At 44.1% G+C, this 8,227-nt stretch overlaps 1 long non-coding RNA gene across 1 annotated transcript; it reads right to left on the bottom strand.

Annotated features, from left to right (window-relative positions):
• Positions 1–1,288: 1,288 nt before the first annotated feature.
• Positions 1,289–4,558, bottom strand: LOC124287268. The gene is made up of 2 exons (XR_006901241.1): positions 4,377–4,558; positions 1,289–1,413 (listed from the first exon to the last, which is right to left on the bottom strand). It is a non-coding gene; the product is annotated as an uncharacterized LOC124287268 (long non-coding RNA).
• Between the last annotated feature and the right edge of the window lie 3,669 nt (positions 4,559–8,227).

The following is an 8,227-nucleotide window of genomic DNA, read 5'->3' as shown; positions in this document are numbered from 1 at the left end:
AGAGAGTCTGTCGGTGATTCCAGCGACTGGTGGTGACGTTCACCGTCTGCTATTGATGGGGTGGGTATCTCGTGGTACTTTACGGTGATTAGTGGCGACTGCAGCTTGCATGACGGTACCTTTCGGTGGCTTACGGTGACAACTGACGACACTCCGCTTTCTTTGCGTTTGTGTCTGCATGAAATACGGAATCGACGATGAAATTAGACGCAAATTATTGGAGCTTCAGAAAAAGTCTTCAAAAACTTTTAATTTAATGTTCTAACAAATATGTGCACAGAAATGAAGTTCATGCCATCCGTAATGTCCATTGTGTACTATTATGACAAACTTCATGTACCCATCCACGACAAATATTTCCTTTTTGAATGACGCGACGTTAATAATACGACGCTAAAAGAAGCCGCACAGCACGAATGACACGACGCCAAAAGTGAAAGTAAAATGACACGACGTTATAATAAGGCACGTTAATAATACACGATAGAAGTCAGGCACGAATGACACGACGCTAAAATAACCGCCCGATCAGAGTGAGTGAGTGAGTTTAGTTTTACGCCGCACTCAGCAATATTCCAGCTATATGGCGGCGGTCTGTAAATAATCGAGCCTGGACCAGACAATCCAATGATCAACATCATGAGCATCGATCTACTCAATTGGGATACGATGACATGTGTCAACCAAGTCAGCGAACCTGACCACCCGATCCCGTTAGTCGCCTCTTACGACAAGCATGGGTTGCTGAAGATCAATTCTAACCCGGATCTTCACAGGTACCAAATAGGAATGAGGGTACGTCAAAACAGAAGCCCGATTATAAATGAATCGACAACGTTCGAGCGAAAAAAATGATTTGAAAAGATGACGATGTTGTCGATGATGGTGGTTCTGTTGTTTACGATGATTACCATAACATGTCCAGAAAGCATTTACTCTTGATTTTATCCTCTTACATGGGTGTGGGGGTACATATAATCGTCAGTTTGTCTGTCTGAATACTCACTCAGACACACGCAACAGTTGTGGCGGATATTGAAAAGATTTGAAAACATTGAAACGATTTCCCCTTATAAATATGTTTTTTCCTGTATACGTTAGAGCATACGTTGTTCAGAATATATCTACACATGTAAAAAATTTCGCAACAAATCATATTTGTCAAAGCATCAGTATTAATGTGTTGTCATAAACAGGAGCAAAGGAGCTTATCCAGACCTCGATTTGATTTACACTCTGGATAACTTGACCCACAACAAATAATTAGATGACAATTTAAACGCCTAAAGAAGAAAAACTTGAAGTTTATTCACAGAAGTGAAAATGGCAAAAATTACCTATTTTGTAGTAATTATACCTGTGGTCGTTTGACGATAACACGTTCTGTCATCTCCAAAATACTTGCCTGCAATCCTAAAACAAATCACATAAGTATCACTAACCGAGCCAATGTCAATATCTGGCGGAACCTCCCCTGACCCTCCTCCTTGCCTGTATCAGTGAGTGAGTTGGGTTTTACGCCGGTTTTGGCAATATTCCAGCAATATCAGAAATGGGCTTTACACGTGTGCGGAATCGAACCCGGGTCTACGGCGTGATGAGCGAACGCTTTAACCACTAGACTACCCCCACCCCCACCCCACCCCCGGCCTGTATCAGACGTTGAATTTGACGTTAAGGTATTGCGTTCCACTTTCAAAGGAGAGCTTGTTTCAACACATCAAGAGTTTTACTGTCAAGTGAGAGACACTACCACACCACCGATGACCCACTGCAAAACGGTACTTGCTACAAGATATTCCGTTCTGTTGGTGCACTGTTTCTGAAGTCTTGTGATTCTGAGAAGGGCTGTATCCTCCCTTGGAATTGCAACTTGCCACTCAACACTGACGGTGGTTAACGTCAATATGGTACTGACGTTTTCTAGCCAGTCGGCTCATAACCGACGGATGACAACCAACATTTCTGGAAAATCCCCTCAATATCATGACAGCATTTCACATATACCGATAACTTGAGAGCTCTGAACAGTTGTCGACCCGTGAAGGTCCGGGTTAGAATATTGATCTTCAGTAACCCATGCGACTAACGGGATCGGGTGGTCAGGCTCGATGACTTGGTTGACACATGTCATCGGTTTCCAAGTGCGCAGATCGATGCTCATGATGTTGGTCACTGGATTGTCTGGTCCAGACTCGATTATTTACAGACCGTCGCCATACAGCTGGAATATTGCTGAATGTGGCGTAAAAGTAAACTCACTCACTCACTCTGAGCAGTTGTCAGCTGAGGAGGATCCATATTTGCTTAACAACAAAATCAATTGATTTTACAAGTTTTCGAGTTATAAGAACAGTTTACTGAAACGTGATAATGCTTAATGACGTGTACACGTCGATTTTGATCGATCTGATTTCTCGATTATGACCGAAGCTCGTGCATATCTAAAATCAGTGCATGGTGCTCCCGAATGATCAAAATAGTCACAGAAACATAATGGTATGGATATAAATGGTTATATGGGGGTCAAAAATCATTGGTGTTACAATACTTTTATGCATGCGTACGGTTTAATCAACACACCTAACAAGCAGAAGTAATATAAAACTTACTGTGATATAAATAATAATGCAAACAATGCACATACGATGCAGGCGACTCGTTTATTTAGTTTCTGAGTATGACTTTACCCCACTTTTAGCAGTATTCCAGCAATATCACAGCGGGGGACACCAGAAATGGGCTTCACACATTGTACCCATATGGGGAATCGAACCCGGGTCTTCAGCTTGACGAGAGGTCGCTTTAACCACTAGGCTACCCCATCGCTCCCTCATTTTATTAGGCAGTCGCCAAGTCGGTATTCCCATTCGCACTTGCGTGAGAAGTAACGCTTGAATTACTGTGTGAAACATAGATTTAACTGCAATAACCAGGGGCAGCTACCACTCGGTTAACCATGCTCAGAGGGACTTCGCTGTAATAAGCCTGTACATGAGGAGGGGTGACATGTAGTTTATGGCCCCTATCGAGATTGTTTCACTCATGTCACGGCGTGAATGCACTTGTGTGTGGCTGCTTGCACCAGATGGGACTAAAGCCAGTTTCCTAGGTCTCGACCCCTAAAATATACTGACCAGCAAAAGAAACGCAATTCAAGAAATCGAAACAATTGTGTTCAAGTATCAAATCCAAACTCATGCTGAAAAAGTATAATTTTCATGAATTCAGAGTTGCGTTTTTATTGCTGGTCAGTATACCATGAGTCAGTTTAGCACCGATTCTGGTTTTACGATGCCTTTAGCAATATTCAAGCCATATCACGGCGGGGACACCAAAAAAAAGGGCTTCACACATTGCATGCATGTGGGGAATCGAACCCGGGTCTCCTGCGTGACAAGCGAACGCTTAAACCGCTGTACCCAACCGTGCTGATGACGCTTTAGCCTCGTGGTTAAAGCGTTTGTGTGAACCCCATAAAATACGAGTTCAATTTCCCATGTGGGTACAATGTGTGAAGTTTGGTATCCCCTGCCGTGATGGCGTTGTAATATTGTTCAAATCGGCGTAAAACCACGCTCACTCACCTCACGAATAAGTGGATAGTCTCTCAGACCCTCGAGAATAAATTCAAAAGGGGTACAACTCAAGTCCAGGGTGATTGAGGAAGTCAACACTTGCACTGAAATAAGGGGTGAGGTGAGGTGAGGTGAAATTGGGTTTAACGTCGTGCTTGAGAATATTTCGCTCATATGACGACGTGCATGCGTGTGTATGTGTATGTGCGGCTGCTTGTACTAGCCCAGACTTAAGCTGGTTTTATAGTGCTAGCCCACTGACATACCATGCCGCAGTGAAGCATGAATACCCCACTCAGAAACATTATACTGACTCCGAGCCAACCAGTCCTTGTTGTACCCATTAATGCCGAGCGCCAGACAGGGACCAACAAGTACCGTATTTTAACGTCTTTTGGTATGACGCGACCTTCCGCTCTCCCCTGAAATAAGAATTATTATGGGCTCCTTTTATGTTACTTTTTTATGTTTAGTGAATATAGTTTTTTAAACAAGATAGCTATATTTATGGGACTAAGCGTCAGTTTAACAAGTTGAGTGTATCACCCATAGCCACCATCTGCGATAACGAGGGGCAGAGATCGCAAACGTTTACATGTAAATCACGGTCTAATATCGTTTGCATTTTGGCTATATTTACAGCTATCATAAAGCAGATGCATTTTTTCGTTCATTTTGGTCCACTCCAAAAGCATCCATCATGACCGAGTCACACACAACAACAAATCACTTCAACGAGGATTACATATACCGTCCAGATATGGTAGGGCTGGTCATGGGCTAAAATATTACACTCACAGAGGTTCACTCTGTTGTTCCCACGCTCTCCCCGTGCCCCGCTCGCCGAGGTGTTTTCGTGTGTCGGGTATCTGCGTTCCTGGCCACATATATCCCCCAGGTAGGGGGCTGGGGGGACCCAGGTGACGTCTACCTGGCCGCGAGGTGGGGGCGGGGTTTTCCCACACTCCTTCTAAAGCCTGGTCGCGTGCCTTCGTCACCATATCAACAACTTCAATGGCTGACGAACGTGTTCAGGCATGTAACGAGGAAGTTCCGACACTGCAGCCAATCAGATGTCGCGTTACAAGTGCAAGGGCGTTGCTTGGGGAAATGACGGGCGCACTGATGCGGAAGAAGTCGCAGTTTGGAAACAGAGTTGTCAAGGGAGTGCGGACATGGCGATAGGTTTTATTTCTCTGCTTGACAGTTGTGTGCTTTTTTAACCGGACTTTGAACAACTGGGAGACTGTCAGTAGACAGACGGTGCCCAACGTTAGCAAAACCCAGGATCAGAGAGGTAAAACAGCGCGTGTGACGACCGCGCGGAGTCAAACAGAACCAGTTCAACTCAAAAACACTTATCTGACAGACACAAAGGCTTCAATACTCATGTTCCCTCCTCACGTGCCTGACATACCACGGAGTCTTCTTTTCTATTCCGTTTGCAGTGAATTAAATATTCGAGACTGTTTTCTTCTTGGGTTTGGGGGCACTTTGACAGTCGCAGTTAACATATGTCGGTCCATGTGGTGAGTGAGTAACCTTTTACGCCGTATTTAGCAATATTCCAGCAATATCACGGCGGGGAACACCAGAAATGGGCTTCACACATTGTATCCATGTGGAGAATCGAACCCGGGCCTTTGGCCTGGACCGTCTCCGTGGTGAAGTGGTTAGAGCGTCCGCCCGGAGAGCGGATGGTCGCGGGTTCGATCCCCGACCGCGCCATACCAAAAGACGTTAAAATATGGTACTTGTTGGTCCCTGCCTGGTGCTCGGCATTAATGGGTACAACAAGGACTGGTCGGCTCGGAGTCAGTATAATGTGTCTGAGTAGGGTATTCATGCTTCACTGCAGCATGGTATGTCAGTGGGCTAGCACTATAAAACCAGCTTAAGTCTGGGCTAGTACAAGCAGCCGCACATACACATACACACTCATGCACGTCGTCATATGAGCGAAATATTCTCAAGCACGACGTTAAACCCAATTTCACCTCACCTCTCCTTCGGCGTAACGAGCGAACGCTTTAACCACTAGGCTACCCCACCGCCGCTCCACGTAGTGAGTGAGTAACGTTTTACGCCGCTTTTATCAGTATTCCAGCAATATCACGTCGTGGAACACCACGAATACGCTTTAAACATTGCACCTATATTGATAATCGAACCTGGGTATTCGCGAGAAGCGAACGCTGTAACCACTTGGCTACCCAACGTCGTTACACTGAAACGCTCCGTAAGTCAATGAGGATACTAAACCACAACACTGATTGATATTAATCTTATCTTACAAGGCAATGCAGGTCTCCAATCACTGACAACCAGAATGTTTTCAAATATGTACATATCTATATCTCTCAAACAAAACGCTTTCTCATCTGTTGTACATATCCTGGCCTATGTTTGTCACTTGTGTACTTTGTTGTAAGATGAATTGTATAATTATCTGGAGAGGGCTTTTCTAAGTTGGATAACTTGTGCCCAATCCTTTTCTTGAATGAATAAAATATGTTTCAAACAAAACAACCACAAGTTTAACGAATTATTGCAACGAGGAATTCGCTTAAATCTCAAAACTGAAGTATTTGCTTTTCGATCCCTAACCTAACCTTTGAAGTGGCCCATAAATAATATACGTCCTTTCAAAATGACGCATAATTCTTATTGCCATGGTAACTGTCTCTCTAACTGAGCACCTGTCAGAGTAATTACCAGAATACCTACAAATGTTTATCAGAGTATCTGCCCATCTCTTATATGAAAGCCTTTCTGTCCTTTCAGTTGATCCATATGACGTCATTCGTTGTATCAAGATGTTATATCACCCCAGACTGACATAATGCATGTACTATTACTGTTTATATGCTTATACAAAAAACACCAGAAATGGGGCTTCACACAATGTACCCATGTGGGGAATCGAACCCGGGTGTACAGCGTGGCGAACGAACTATTAAGCTACCTCACCGCCCTAGACTAACAACCAGGCTCTGAAATGAACATATTTTACTGAAAAAAAAGTTCATAGTTTAATATACATATATATAATGAAAAGGAGCCCTGACACCTTCCCTGAAGGTGTGGAAATCTAGACTTGCCACATTTTCTAGACTTGCGTGGGCTTTCTTGGATATATTTGCTTCAGGGTCTGTACGAGAGACTACCACCGCCCCTAAACGCAGTGTAGTGATTTCTTCACTGTAATGTTTTAAAATACTTTTCACGGCGCCTTTGACACTAGGAATGGTGAATATGGTTCACCTTTCTCTGTTTGTCGCACTGAGCAATATTACAAATCACGGTCGACGATTCCTTAATCAAGTCTGAACCATACAATCCAGTTGTTGATATTATGAGCGAAGATGCACTGCATCTGAGTAAAAAGTTACATCAAGCTTGGCGACCCTAACCACAAGTCCCTTGGTTGGTAAAGCCGTCTCTCCCTCCCCCACCCCACCCACCCTCTCCATCACTCTGTCTCTTTCTGTTTCTCTCTCCGTTTCTCCGTTTCTCTCTCTCTCTATCACTCTGTCTCTTTCTTTCTCTGTCTGTTTCTCTCTCTCTTTTCTCTCTCTTTCTCTTCTCTCTCTCTCTCTCTCTCTCTCTCTCTCTCTCGCGAGTTTGACGAGTCTGAAACTGTAATGTTACGCTACAAAGCTAAAATGTAAAAACCAGCTTAGAGAAATTCGTATTATTTGGCAGCAGAAATATAAATTTATATATGGAGACTGCCAGACTGTAAGTCACTCAGACTGTAAAGTGCCAAGTACTACTGTGTCCAGATTGTCTTTCGTTGACGGTCGCTATTTATCCCCTTTCCTCTCTCTCCCAGCTCGGTCTCCCTCCCAGATCTTTATTATCCTTCCCCATCCGGCCTGTACAGTGGTGCCCCACGTCACTGTGTGTAATGTAATACGACTCAAGCCATGTGAAAACGTCACGTGACTTTTGGACACCCCTTTACCTTTCCTGCAATCGTGATGGTCGTCACACCCATTAAATGTAACGCGTTCAGTCTGGTCTTTTTTTTACAAGCTGATTCAAATGTAGCAATGTAGATGATAAAATTCCACAAATGGCCTGATGTGACCTACAAGACGTATCAATTTCCCAAGCGTGTGTGCTTCGTCGGTGTTTTGGGGGGTTCAGCATTAATATAACATATTTTACGTGTACTTGCAAAGCGAAACAAGTGTTGAGAGGCGTGTTAGATATGAAGATGGGTTATGATAAAATGCCACATGAAAATACTGTTTCAGTTTATGCAAATATGCTTGAGATGTTGATAATATATCAGCGAGATTAAGTAACACCTGGCAGTGGTGTTATCTGGTGCAAATTTAAACTGAGTTCTGTGAACTGGTATATGTGATTATACTCGACATCGATACATGTGGTGATTATTAGAATTCCCTGTTTGCGAATTTTAAGAGCATGAAACGTCAGAACGGTGACCTGAGAGGGGTCCAGAGTGGAAACCTGAGAGAGGGGAGCAGAGGGGACCTGTAAGGGGACCAGAGGGGGACCTGAGCGAGTACCTGTGAGAGGACCAGAAGGGGGACCTGAATAATACCTGTGAGGGGACCAGAACGGGACCTGAGGGGCCCAGAAGGGGGCCTGAGGGGGGACCTGAGTGAGTACCTGTG

The sequence above is a fragment of the Haliotis rubra genome, unplaced genomic scaffold, assembly GCF_003918875.1.
Source record: "Haliotis rubra isolate DU_JTF1 unplaced genomic scaffold, ASM391887v1 Scf4, whole genome shotgun sequence".
NCBI lineage: Eukaryota > Metazoa > Mollusca > Gastropoda > Lepetellida > Haliotidae > Haliotis > Haliotis rubra.
This window is presented reverse-complemented; position numbering and strand designations above follow the sequence as displayed.